Source organism: Tachyglossus aculeatus, chromosome X1 (assembly GCF_015852505.1).
Source record: "Tachyglossus aculeatus isolate mTacAcu1 chromosome X1, mTacAcu1.pri, whole genome shotgun sequence".
Lineage (NCBI taxonomy): Eukaryota > Metazoa > Chordata > Mammalia > Monotremata > Tachyglossidae > Tachyglossus > Tachyglossus aculeatus.
The window spans coordinates 93,990,862-94,005,166 of NC_052101.1; the positions used below are offsets into that span (position 1 = coordinate 93,990,862).

At 44.6% G+C, this 14,305-nt stretch overlaps 1 protein-coding gene and 1 non-coding gene across 2 annotated transcripts in view; one reads left to right on the forward strand and one right to left on the reverse strand.

Annotated features, from left to right (window-relative positions):
• Positions 1-14,305, forward strand: part of EEFSEC (eukaryotic elongation factor, selenocysteine-tRNA specific) — a 319,718-nt gene that overhangs the window by 148,797 nt on the left and 156,616 nt on the right. The window lies entirely within an intron of this gene.
• LOC119920678 lies at positions 10,146-10,282 on the reverse strand. The gene has a single exon (XR_005448408.1). It is a non-coding gene; the product is annotated as a small nucleolar RNA SNORA7 (small nucleolar RNA).

A 14,305-nucleotide genomic window follows, 5' to 3' on the forward strand; every position in this document is an offset into this window, starting at 1 on the left:
GTATGCAGGGCACTGTACTAAGCACTTGGGAGAGGACAGTTCAGTTGGGAGACATGATCCCTGTCCACACGGGATTTACAATCTAGTGGACCAAGATCCTGAAATCAAGGTTGGATACCTTATTTTTCCCTCAGTTACCAAGGATTGTGTATTCAGTAGTAGTAATAGTATTAATTAAGCACTCAATAGGTGCAGAGCACTGTACTAAGCACTGGGAAAGAGTACATTGGTAGTACTCAGTTTTATAGATGAGGAAGATAGTTGCATTAATATATTTACATTGAGTTGAGAGGAGCCACGATAGGGTAGCCAACTTTTACTTCGTTGAAACTAAAATTGACATGTTGACTTTTCCTGAAGACTCCTTCTGGCGAACAGTTAACCTCACCCCTCCCCCTGAGTCTTTTTAAACTTTCTCCTCCATCTTCCCCCTCCCATCATATCTTTTAAGATTGTTTTCCCATTTCTCCAAAGCTCTCTTCCCCTCCCCACTCCACTGCCTGCACACACAGAGCTACCGTTGTAAAAGGAAGCTAGTGTTGTAAAGTTGAAACTGATGCTCTCAATAAATACGATTGATGATGTGCTGTAAAATTGAAGCAAGGCATAACTTTCATTCATTCATTCAATCATATTTATTGAGCACTTACTGTGTGCAGAGCACTGTACTAAGCGCTTGGAAAGCACAGTTCAGCAATTTTTTTTTAGAATTTAGTGCCATCCATCTTAAATCAGCATCTGAAGTTGAACATTTCTGTATCAATTGTTGATCATTGAGGAATAGTTCTCAATCAGTGGTATTTATTGATTGCTTATTGCGTGCGGTGCACTGCATTAAACCTTTGGAAGAATATAGGAGATTTGATCCCTGCCCTGTGGAATTTTACAATCTAGTTTTGCCAGGCTGGATAAGGGCAACCACTGTCACCAAAGTCAGGCATTGAAATTGTTTTATTTAACTGAAGCAACATCAGTCAATGTCGTACTTATTGAGTGCTCTACTGTGTGCAGAACACTGTACTAAGCCCTTGGGACAGTACAGTATAACCGAGTTGGTAGACATGTTCCTTGCCCAGAAGGAGTTTTCAGTCTAGAGGGGAAGACGGACATTAATAGAAATAAATTGTGGATATGTACGTAAGTGCTATGGGGCCAGGGGAGAAGTTAATAAAGGGTGCAAATCCAAGTGTAAGGGTGACGCCGAAGGGAGTGGGAGAAGAGGAAATGAGGGCTTTGTCAGGGAAGGCTTCTTGGAGATGTGTTTTTAATAAGGCTTTGAAGGTGGGGAGAGCAGTCATCTGTCGGATATGAAGGGGGAGGGAGTTCCAGGTCAGAGGCAGGATGTGGGCGAGGGGTCAGCAGTGAGATAGACGAGATTCAGGTACAGGGAGTAGGTTGGCTTTAGAGGAGTGAACTGTGCAGGCTGGGTTATAGCAGGAAATCGGGGAGGTGAGATAGGAGGGGGCAAGGTGATTGAGTGCTTTAAAGTTGATGGTAAGGAGTTGCTGGTTGAGGAGGAGATTTATGGGCCACTACTGGGTGTTCTTGAGGAGTGGGGAAACATGGACTGAGCAGTGTTGTCGAAAAATGATCCGGGCAGCAGAGTGAAATAAGGACTGGAGTGGGGAGAACCAGGAGGCAGGGAGGTCAGCAAGGAAACTGATGCGGTAATCAAGGTGGAATAGGATAAGTGCTTGGATTAATATGGTAGCAGTTTGGGTGGAGAGGAAAGGGTGGATTTTAGCAATGTTGTGACAGGATTTGGTGACTTTGAATACGTGGGTTGAACGGGAGAGACGAGTCGAGGATAACACCAAGGTTATGGGCTTGTGAGACAGGGAGGATGGTGGTGCTGTCTACAGTGATGGGAAAGTCACAGGGAAGACAGGGTTTGGGCGGGAAGATGAGTTCTGTTTTGGACAAGTTAAGTTTGAGGTGCTGGTAGGACATCCAAGTAGAGATGTCCCGAAGGCAGGAGGAAATATGAGACTGCAGAGAGGGAGAGGGATCAGGGCTGGGGATGTAGATTTGGGAATCATCCGCACAGAGATGGTAGTTGAAGTCATGGGAGCGACTCGAGTATTTTGGATACGTTCCTCTAACAACAAGCCTGCACAATGGTTTTTAACCAAAAAACATGTATATTTTTGAATTTTTAATTATTTTGTTTATAAATGCGAAATGTGTTCTCAATAAAAATAAACTAGATTAATTCAGCCAAGGCCACATGAGAAATTTAAAATGCTGGTTTATGCAGCAAACTCGGCCTTCACCTTCCTTTTCCTTGTTATTCATAGACTAGAGAAGAAAGAACCTTTGCTGCTTTTTATGTCGCCAAGTGATCACTCAATTCTCTCCCCCTTTTAGACTGTGAGCCCTCTGTTGGGTAGGGACTGTCTGTATATGTTGCCAACTTGTACTTCCCAAGCGCTTAGTACAGTGCTCTGCACACAGTAAGCGCTCAATAAATACGATTGATGATGATGATGATGATGATGCATTATTTCACAGGAAGCAAATATTCTTTTTACACGTGCGGGAGAATAATAACAGTAATAGTGATGGTATTTGTTAAGCGCTTACTATGTGCCAGGCACTGTTCTAAGCGCTGGAGGAACTGATGTTGAAAGTTGGATTATCCCTTCAATCAGTGGTATTCATTGAAAGCATACTCTGGTGCAGAGCGCTGTCATAAGTGCTTGGGAAAGTACAGTACAACAGAGTCGGTAGACACAACAAGGAATTTATAGTCTACAAGAGTCAGTAGTCCTTGTTGGATCCAGGTACTTAAATAATAATCACTGCCACTGTCCGCCTCCTTCGCTCTTATGCTCGAGCTGCCGAACGCTGCTGGCGAAAGTCTAAACACCATGCCAACCTCGTTCACTTCAAGTTTATCCTTTCCTGCCGTAACTCAGCCGTCTCTTCTGCCAGACAAAACTATTTCTCCTCCCTTATTGACACCCATGCCCATCACCCCCGCCAGCTCTTCCGTATATTCAACTCCCTTCTCAGGCCCCCGGTTCCTCCCCCTCCTCCTTCCCTCACCCCCAACGATCTGGCCTCCTACTTCATTAACAAAATTAAATCCATCAGGTCCGACCTCCCCAAAGTCTCTTCCCCCCTTTCTCCAACCCCCCGGCTCTCAACACTCTCTGCTACTCTCCCATCCTTCCCAGCGGTATCCTCAGAGGAACTCTCCTCCCTCCTCTCAAGTGCTACTCCGGCCACCTGTGCTTCTGACCCCATTCCCTCTCATCTTATGAAATCTCTCGCTCCATCCCTTCTCCCCTCCTGAACTTCCATCTTCAACCGCTCACTCTCCACTGGTTCCTTCCCCTCTGCCTTCAAACATGCCCATGTCTCTCCCATCCTAAAAAAACCCTCTCTTGACCCCACCTCACCTTCTAGTTATCGTCCCATATCCCTCCTACCATTCCTTTCCAAACTCCTTGAACGAGTTGTCTACACGCGCTGCCTAGAATTCCTCAACAACAACTCTCTCCTCGACCCCCTCCAGTCTGGCTTCCGTCCCCTTCATTCCACGGAAACTGCGCTCTCAAAGGTCACCAATGACCTCCTGCTTGCCAAATCCAACGGCTCATACTCTGTCCTAATCCTCCTCGACCTCTCAGCTGCCTTTGACACTGTGGACCACCCCCTTCTCCTCAACACGTTATCTGACCTTGGCTTCACAGACTCCGTCCCCTCCTGGTTCTCCTCTTATCTCTCCGGTCGTTCTTTCTCAGTCTCTTTTGCAGGCTCCTCCTCCCCCTCCCATCCTCTTACTGTGGGGGTTCCCCAAGGTTCAGTGCTTGGTCCCCTTCTGTTCTCAATCTACACTCACTCCCTTGGTGACCTCATTCGCTCCCACGGCTTCAACTATCATCTCTACGCTGATGACACCCAGATCTACATCTCTGCCCCTGCTCTCTCCCCCTCCCTCCAGGCTCGCATCTCCTCCTGCCTTCAGGACATCTCCATCTGGATGTCCGCCCGCCACCTAAAGCTCAACATGTCGAAGACTGAGCTCCTTGTCTTCCCTCCCAAACCTTGCCCTCTCCCTGACTTTCCCATCTCTGTTGATGGCACTACCATCCTTCCCGTCTCACAAGCCCGCAACCTTGGTGTCATCCTCGACTCCGCTCTCTCATTCACCCCTCACATCCAAGCCGTCACCAAAACCTGCCGGTCTCAGCTCCGCAACATTGCCAAGATCCGCCCTTTCCTCTCCATCCAAACCGCTACCCTGCTCATTCAAGCTCTCATCCTATCCCGTCTGGACTACTGCACTAGCCTTCTCTCTGATCTCCCATCCTCGTGTCTCTCTCCACTTCAATCCATACTTCATGCTGCTGCCCGGATTATCTTTGTCCAGAAACGCTCTGGACATATTACTCCCCTCCTCAAAAACCTCCAATGGCTACCGATCAATCTGCGCATCAGGCAGAAACTCCTCACCCTGGGCTTCAAGGCTCTCCATCACCTCGCCCCCTCCTACCTCACCTCCCTTCTCTCCTTCTACTGCCCAGCCCGCACCCTCTGCTCCTCCACCACTAATCTCCTCACTGTACCTCGCTCTCGCCTGTCCCGCCATCGACCCCCGGCCCACGTCATCCCCTTGGCCTGGAATGCCCTCCCTCTGCCCATCCGCCAAGCTAGCTCTCTTCCTCCCTTCAAGGCCCTGCTGAGAGCTCACCTCCTCCAGGAGGCCTTCCCAGACTGAGCCCCTTCTTTCCTCTCCCCCTCGTCCCCCTCTCCATCCCCCCGTCTTACCTCCTTCCCTTCCCCACAGCACCTGTATATATGTATATATGGTTGTACATATTTATTACTCTATTTATTTATTTATTTATTTTACTTGTACATTTCTATCCTACTTATTTTATTTTGTTGGTATGTTTGGTTCTGTTCTCTGTCTCCCCCTTTTAGACTGTGAGCCCACTGTTGGGTAGGGACTGTCTCTATGTAATGCCAATTTGTACTTCCCAAGCGCTTAGTACAGTGCTCTGCACATAGTAAGCGCTCAATAAATACGATTGATTGATTGATTGATTATTTAAGTGCTTAGTATGTGCCAAGCGCTGTTCTAAGCACTGCGGTAGATACAAGGTAATCAGGTTGTCCCACTTGGGGCTCACAGTCTCAATCCCTGTTTTATTCATTCATTCATTCAGTCTGCCGTATTTATTGAGCGCTCACTGTGGGCAGAGCAAAGCGCTTGGAAAGTACAATTCAGCAACAAATAGAGACAATCCCCACCCAACAATGGGCTCACAGTCTTGAAGGGGGGAGACAGATATCAAAACAAGCAAACTGGCATCAACAGCATCAATATAAATAAATAGAATTATAGATGTATATACACATCATTAATAAAATAGAGTAATAAATATGTCCGTATATCCACAAGTGCTGTGGGGCAAGGAGAGGGGTACAGCAGAGGGAGCGAGTTGGAGCAATGGGGAGGGAAGGAGGAGCAGAGGAAAAGGAGGGCTTAGTCTGGGAGACTACAGATGAGATAACTGAGGCACAGCGAAGTTAAGTGACTTGTCCAAAGTCACACAGCTAATAGGTGGCAGAGCGGGGATTAGAACCCACAACCTCTGACTCCCAAACCCGGGCTCTTTCCACTAAGCCCCGCTGCTTCTCTTAAATGATTTCCAACAGGTCACTGATGTGACTTCCTTCAAAGCCTCCTCAGCGAACATGTACTTCTTGAATGATTCACCCATAACCTTGAAATCGATAGTAGTGTTGTATTAGGATGAATGTCGGATGGTGGCCGAGATAGGGCCACCTCCTCTCTATTCCCCAGTTCGATATTGTTCCTGGTACTCTATTTGGAAAAAATAGAGGAGAAAATGACCCAGAGATAGAGCTTAATCCATTTGTCTTCAATCTTTGCTTATCTCTAGAGGTACTAGAGTCTATTATGATCAAGTTTGGAATTTTTTTCCAGAAGTGTTGCATGAATAAGCAGTCTCAGATTAGAAGGTGTAGTCCCTAGTCCATGTTCATACCTTTGGGTTTGAGCATATAATAATAATAATGATGATGATGATGATGGTATTTGTTAAACGCTTTGTGCCAAGCGCTTTTCTAAGCACTGGGGTAGATACAAGGTAATCAGGTTGTCCCTTGTGGGGCTCACAATTTTAATCCCCATTTTACAGATGAGGTCACTGAGGCACAGAGAAGTTAAGTGATTTGCCCAACATGTCTGAAAACAATCATTGTTTAGTTTCTCGAAAGCACCTTAATGAAAGTTAACTTATAAAATGAGCAAGATCAATGATTTTCCATCCCGACCATTTGTAGTGTAGATTATTTTTGTTGATAGTCCGTCCCCCCGTCCGTCCCCCCCCCCCCCCCCCCCCCCCGATTATAAAATCTTCATGGTCAAGGACTGGGTTTTGCTTTTCAAATATAGATCTTTACACATCATGGGTATTAAATAAATACCATTGATTAACAGATTGGCATTTCTTTTTCCGTGTCATAGTTGAAGCAAGTGTTTGTTTCAGATATAATGCCTAATTGTTTTGCTGTCCAGAGGAAATACTTACACATTTGGCCTGTTGTGGCAGTATGCCTTTTCAGAGTGGCACTTAGTTAAGAGTTCCACATTTGAAACATTCTCCTCTCCTTTCCTCTCCTTTCAGTATTATAAATTATGGAGAGAATAATAATCATGGGTTTAATGAAGCAAGCTTTCAAATTGGAGAAAGATTAACAGGAGTCTTGAAGACTGAGCACAAACCAGAGAGTTTCCAAAATCAATATTAAGGCAGATCCTTCCCCGTTTGTCCTAATAGTCTACTTCCCTCTCAGAGGGGGCCATGTTGCAGTTTTCCTCATTCTGGCGTGTGGAAGAGAAGGATTATGGTCAAGAAACAACTTGTTATTACTGAGAGAACAACATTTTCATGATGTAAATGATGGAAGAATATCTGATGTAGGATTGTGCCCAATCAAAGGGAAGCAGCATGGCCTAGTAGAAAGAGCACAGGCCTGGGGATCAGAGGATCTGGATTCTAATCCCGGCTCTGCCACTTGTCTGCCATATGACCTTTGGCGAGTCATTTAGCTTCCCTGTGCATCTGTTCCCCCATCTGTAAAATGGAGATTAAGACGGTCAGCCCCACATGGGACATGGACTGTGTCCGACCCAAATATCTACCCCAGTGCTTAGTATAGTGCTTGATACATAGTAATCCCTTAGCAAGTGCAATTGAAAAAAAAAACACAGGCCTAATTAATCGAGTCAATATAGCCATTACACCTCTGTTGTCGTTGAACAGTGCACTAGCCCATCCTCCTTCTATAGGTGACTTATTTCCACAAGTAAAGTGGTGTTCTTCTGCCAAACACTACCCCATTGCTTCAGCCCATGGTCCACACAAGTTATTATGTGCATCACACAATGGCCCAGACAACTGGCAGAACAGATAACGACGCTGGTCCAATCCCGAAGAATTCCGGAAGGGCTAGAACGTCTCAAATGAAGTGAAAAATATTAACAATGCTTGGGAAATCAACAGTGAAGGGATCTTGGAGGAAGCTGTGCCCACAGTCTGTGTCAGGTTTTTAAAATGCTGAAGAACCCTTGGGTAGATAACCAAAGAAGCTGGTGAGCGGGGGAGATGATTCAGTTTGAAAATGAGTGATGCAGATGTTTGACGTAATGGCATCCCGTTCTGAGGAAATGGTGTCAGTAAGAATTTCACAGAATTTGGACCATCCAGTGCATCTTGCAAGATGCTGAAACAGTTGAAGGAGTTTGGATCCTCTACCGCCAGTAAAAATGTAGGGATTAAAATGCCTAATAAGGATAACACTAATAATAATACACGCAGCAATCATTAAGTGCTTGCTCTGTACTAAGTGCAGGTGTAGAGACAAGATACATAGTCTCTGTCACACACAGGGTTCACAGTCTAATGGGGAGAACAGGTATTTAATCCCCAGTTTACAGAGGGAGATGGAGGCACAGAGAAGTCGTGACAAGAAGCAGTGTGGCCTAGTGGAAAGACCATGGGCCTGGGAGTCAGAGGACCTGGGTTCTAATTCTGGCTCTGCCACTTGCCTGCTGTGCGACCTTGGGTGAGTCACTCATCATCTCTGGGTCTCAGTTTCCTCATCTGTAAAATGAAGATTAAATCCTAATTCCCTCCTGGTTAGACTGTGAACCCCAAGTGGGACAGGGACAGTGTCCACCCTGATAATCTTGTATTTACCCCAGTGCTTGGTACAGTGCTGAGCACATAGTAGGCTCTTAGTAAATGCCATTAAAAAAAAATATTTCCCAAGGTCACGGAACAGTCAAGCAGTAGAGCTGGGATTGGAACCCAGTGGATGAATTTATGAAAATAATTGAACACAACACCGATGGAGAAAGAAGTTGACGGACCGTAAGGAATAACTTGTCTAATTTTTCTTCATAAATTTGGAAAACCACTCCCGTCAGTCAGCAGAAGGTTCTACTTCTGAGGTATCCAGCTAGGACTCATACTCATTTTGTTTATGTTGGGATGTTATGTTTTGAATTTTTTTAACAAAGATTGAACAATAATTTAGCGATATTTAGCATTTCATTATATAGGATGTAATGGAATTTCCTATTTTCCAGTAATTCTGGAATGGATCCTAAGGTATAGCATGCAGAATCTATGAAAAAAATATATCTCATCATCCAATCACATTCTCAAGGAACATATCATCGGGACTGTCCATACTCAGGAATGGTCTAACTCTGTGTCTGTCTGTCTATCTATCTACCTATCTAGCTATCAATATCTATTTACCTCTCTATGCATATACACATCTATATATATATATGCATATATATATACAAAAGTATATATACAATACACACACATATCTATCTAATATAGATAAGGCAAGATAGGTAGATATATGTGTGTGTATTGTATGTATACTTTTGTATATATTTCTGATATTTCTGATCTGGAACTTTCTGAATCTAGTTGATCATTTATGTGCATTTGTGTAGCCCAGTAGATTATAATATCCTCAAGGACAGGACTCTTGTTTTATCCTTCATTTGCAGTTCCTGTTAATGCCTAGTGTAGTGTATTGCAAAAGGGTGCTTAATTCGGCAGTTGATGAGAAGCAGTGTGGCCCAGTGGAAAGAGCATGGGCTTGGGAGTAAGAGCTCTTGGGTTCTAATCCCGGCTTCATCACTTGTCAGCTATGTGACTTTGGGCAAGTCACTTAACTTCTCTGTGCCTCAGTTACCTCATCTGTAAAATGGGAATTAAGACTGTGATCCCCACGTGGGACAACCTGATTATCTTGTATCTCCCCTAGCGCTTAGAACAGTGCTTGGCACATAGCAAGCGCTTAAATGCCAGCGTGGCTCAGTGGAAAGAGCCCGGGCTTTGGAGTCAGAGGTCATGGGTTCAGATCCCGGCTCCTCCACTTGTCAGCTGTGTGACTTTGAGCAAGTCTCTTCACTTCTCTGGGCCTCAGTTATCTCATCTGTAAAATGGGGATTAAGACTGTAAGCCCCCGTGGGACAACCTGATCACCTTGTAACTTCCCCAGCGCTTAGAACAGTGCTTTGCACATAGTAAGTGCTTAATAAATGCCATTATTATTATTATTATTATTAAATGCCATCATCATTATCATTATTATGATGATGGTGATGTGGCATAGGCAGCAATGACTGAGCCCTGGCCAAAGACCAGCATGCTTTGGGCATGATGATCTGATGTACCACCCTCTGGCTCCTAAGACTAGGTAGTATGTATATGGCGTCTGTACTGCATCTGGACATTTGGAGCATTCAGTAAACAGCAAGGAACAGCACTAATATCAATGATGCTGGGGTCTGAAAGCAGTACTGGCCCTTTCAACATGCCTAAATCATTTTCCAGGGAGTAATGATAGACATGTCTTTTATCCTGTCGAGTCGTTTCTAACCCTTAGCGACTCCATGGACGCATCTCTCCCAGAATGCCCCACCTCCATCTGCCATCGTTCTGGTAGTGGATTCATAAAGTTCTCTTGGTAAAAATCTGGAAATGGCTTACCATTGCCGCTTTCCACGCAGTAAACTTGAGTCTCCGCCATCGACTCTCTCCCATGCCACTGCTGCCGAGCACGGAAGAGTTTTGACCTGTAGCAGATCGCCTTCCACTCCCTAGCCACTGGCCAAGCTAGGAATGTAATGGGTATACCTCTGCTTGACTCTCCCTCCTGTAGACAGACTGGTAGAGTACTGGAAACTCTCCAGGTGCAACCCTGAGAGGGGCATGATAGACTTACTGTGATGTAAATTATAGTTCATAAAGATTTTGGATGACGGGAAATCAATATACCCAGCCTAGGGCTGTATTAACAAATTAATTGGATAATTCAGGCCTGAAAATGAACTTCGGACTCAATTATCCTGATATTTTAGGATAAAATAAAAAGCAAACTTTAAAAGATGGGGTTGCACCATAGAAAGGGGAGAGAGAATCTATCCTCAGGATTTAAACTGCAATTTGGCGATACAGTTCGTGATTCCAGTTTACTTTTAAAATGCTGGAAAGAAGAGAGGGCTTGGAAAACTAGCCAGATTCCCCTTGATCCATCTGTCTGTTCTAGCATTGCAGAAATTCTGGAATTCAGGGCGGACCATCTGCATTTGCATGTGTTTGGTTTCTCTTAATCCCACCTTCCTGCTTTCCTTCCTTCCCTTATTCTGCTTTGTCTGTGCGGTTTATTTACTCAGTGACTTTCAGTCTTCTCTCTTGAGGAATCAAGTTCTCAGGGGCAAGGACTGAGAAGTGGAGAAATCAGACTGTGGCGACAGCGATACGTTTGTGTCCGGGAGCTCAGAACTGGCTGGGACATTTATCAGGAAAGTGGATTTCAGGGAGTGTTTGTTTCATCTGCCAACCTAATCTCTGTATTAGCCCCAGGTATTTTGTTGTGAGAGCCTATGATGGAAGTGACTTTCTTAATGGCTTCTCAGATACATTGTTAGGCTTTAATTAATTCATGCTGTGTAATGTAGCATGGCCTAGTGGAAAGAGCACGGGCCTGGGAATCAGAGAACCTGGGTTCTAATCCTGGCTCTGCCAGTTGCTGCGTGAGCTTGGACAAGTCACGTAACTGCTCTGTGCTTCAGTTACCTCAGCTGTAAAATGGGGGTTCAACACCTGGTCTCCCTCCCCCTTAGGCTGTGGGTCCTGTGTGTTGTGTGACAGGGATTGTGTCTGACCTGATTGTCTTGAACTCACCCCAGCGTTCGGTACAGTGCTTGGCCCATAGTAAGAGCTTTACAAATACTATTATCATTGTTACTGTTGTTGTTATTATCATGCTTTATCCGGTGACTCCTATCTGGTGGGGGAAATGTCCTAGCAAAGGGCAGGTTTTGTACCCTACCCGTTTCCTTGTGATTTCAGAGGACAGTCTAGGAAGCATTGCCCAGTGGTGTTATGAACCATTATAAATTATAATCATTATAAATCATTCATTCCATATCATTGAAACACACAAACTCACTGGACTTGCTCACTTTTCACATTTGGATCTTTCTGGAGTCTCTGGCGTCCTTATTGGCTTTACTAGATTCTCGTAATTTTTCCCCACTGACTTGCCTCTCTTTTTGCCGACCAGAATTTTGAGCTGTGTTTCCCAGTCTTTATTGCCCCAAGACAAACCCAACATGCATGTTGCCGATTTGTACTTCCCAAGCTCTTAGTACAGTGCTCTGCACACTGTAAGCACTGAATGAATGAATGAATCTGAGGAATAGCCTGGGCTCGAACCACTTGGGCAAGTGTTCGCTGGGTCAGACACAATCCCTGTCCCACATGGGGCTCACAGGCCGAGTGGGAGGGAGAACAGTTGGAATGGAATATTTTCTGTCAAAATGCCACAGATCAGCCGGACCTCTTGAAAAGATTACTAAAATTGAACTACAAGTTGAGGTCTAAGTGCAAAAATTTGATTGAATTTTGTTGAATATGAATATATACATATAATAAAGTTGAATGATAATATAATAATACATTCCACTGTATTGTTTTATTAAAAGAGAGAGAATTGTGCAATTCTGAAGTCGATTCTTATCAGGTGGGAATATGTAAGTTGACTGATAGGAATGGCTTTAAATTGCAGTTTTCTCTAGAGAAACTCAGGAGCTTATGTTTGGGTAATTATGGTATTTGTTAAGTGCTTACTATGTGCTGGGCATTGTACTAAGCACTGGGGTAGAGACAAGCAAATCGGGTTGGGCACAGTCACTGTGAGCCCCGTGTGGGACAGGGACTGTGTCTGAACCGATTTGCCTGTATCGCTTAGTACAGTGCCCGGCACACAGTTCTGACTCTTGAAATCTTGCCCTTTCGTTAGTGGCTCCAGATGAAGGCTACCTGTTTTGGGGATTGTTGTTGCCCTTGAGAACAGACTGTTTTTGTCCTTTCCTTTCCCCTGTTCTGCCATTTGGCGATCATCGGGTGGGAACTGGGCAAAAGAGAGAATTAAGAAAAGTGGCATGAAGAAAGTGAATTCAACTAGGATACATTGGCAGTGTTTTAAAGTGGCAAATGTCTAGCAATGCTCATTGTGGTCTACCAACTCTGTTGTACTCTTCCCAAGTGCTTAATACAGCATTCTCCACAAAGTAAGCCCTCAATAAATATGATCGGTGGATGTAAAAGGAAGTTGCAGTCTTCTGATACATAGAAGTGTCTTTGTACCCATAGTCAGTAGTGTCTAATTGTCAGTTGGGGTTTGGGTTCTTGGCCTCACATTTTGAGTTGCTTATAATTCAAGAAACACCACTAACGTGTTTTGTTAACATTTTGAACAAGACTCAGCAATATGATTAACAAATAGTGTGTGGGTGGCTCTGTCGCTTGCCTGCTTTGTGACCTTGGGCCAGTCACTCTGTGCCTCAGTTTCCTCATCTGTAAAATGGGGATTAAGTCCTACACAGGCTCCGAGTCCAAATGGACTAAGAGCTTCAAAAAAAGAAAAGGGTTTGAAGCAGCAGTTTATGTGCATAAAAATGTGTATCGGCCATTATCCTCTTATGCAGAATCTCCTTCTGGGATGTATTTTGGGTGGTGTTCTTCCTCAGCCGTAATGGACATGGCTCGGCCTCAATTTTTTTTGGCCCCTTTCCCCTTCGGTCAGCTATGGATTAAAGTCAAACAGAGTGATGGGGAAAGGGGGGAATGTGAAAGCCCATAAAATAACCAGTTTGCTCCATAAATAGGTTCACCTCTTGTCCAGCAATTGTCAGATGCCACCTATTTAACCCATGAAGGTCCCCTTTGGCAGCCGTGTCTTTCTCCTGACCAGATTTGTGCTTATTGTGTTGCTGGCAACACATCATCAGGTTGGGAAGCCCTCCAGCCCAGGTTTCAAGGGGGGAGTTAGTGGCAAAAGAGCAAGTTCCAATTGATCACCTGTTTGTAGTTTTCCTAATTTGGGATTTGGCATTTTGATCAATCTGTTTTTGGTAAAGGAAACGCATCTGTGTCCTCATAACAGGAAACCCCTTGTTGTGATCTTTTCTTCAAGGCATTTTTCTTTTCTTTTTGGCATAGCATGGACCTGAGCTGCTGAACAACGTCTTATTAAAGTTCAGTATAATTTATTGCCATTGGTTTGTTTACAAAATAAATAATACCAGACTTCATAATGTGGCCTTTAACCAATTGTTTCTCTCTCTCTCTCTCTCTCTGTCTCTCACACGCGCGCACGCGCACATGCTCTCACTCTCTTTTCCCTTTTGGAAGTTGGGATGGGGGAGGGAACATGGGGAAATAGTGAGCCCTATAAGAAATCATATGTTACATACTCATTTTTTGGCTGGAGTCCGTGTTTTAACTTTAAAAATTCCACTTGAATCATTCAGCAAGAAAAGTTGTCCCAGAAAAGTGGCGTGAGTGACACATGTCCTCATGTGGGACAGGGACTGTGTCCAACCCGATTTGCTTGTATCCACCCCAGTGCTTAGTACAGTGCTGGCACATAGTGAGCACTTAAATAATAATGACGATGGTATTTGTTAAGCACTTACTATGTGCCAAGCACTGTTTTAAGCACTGGGGTAGATACAAGGTAATCAGGTTGTCCCACGTGGGGCTCACAGTCTTAATCCCCATTTTACAGATGTGGTAACTGAGGCCCAGAGAAGTGAAGTGAGTTGCCCAGTGTCACATAGCTGACAAGTGATGAAGCCGGGATTGGAACCTACGACCTCTGACTCCCAAGCCCGTGCTCTCTCCACTGAGCCACGCTGCTTCGCAAATACGCTTAACAAATGCCA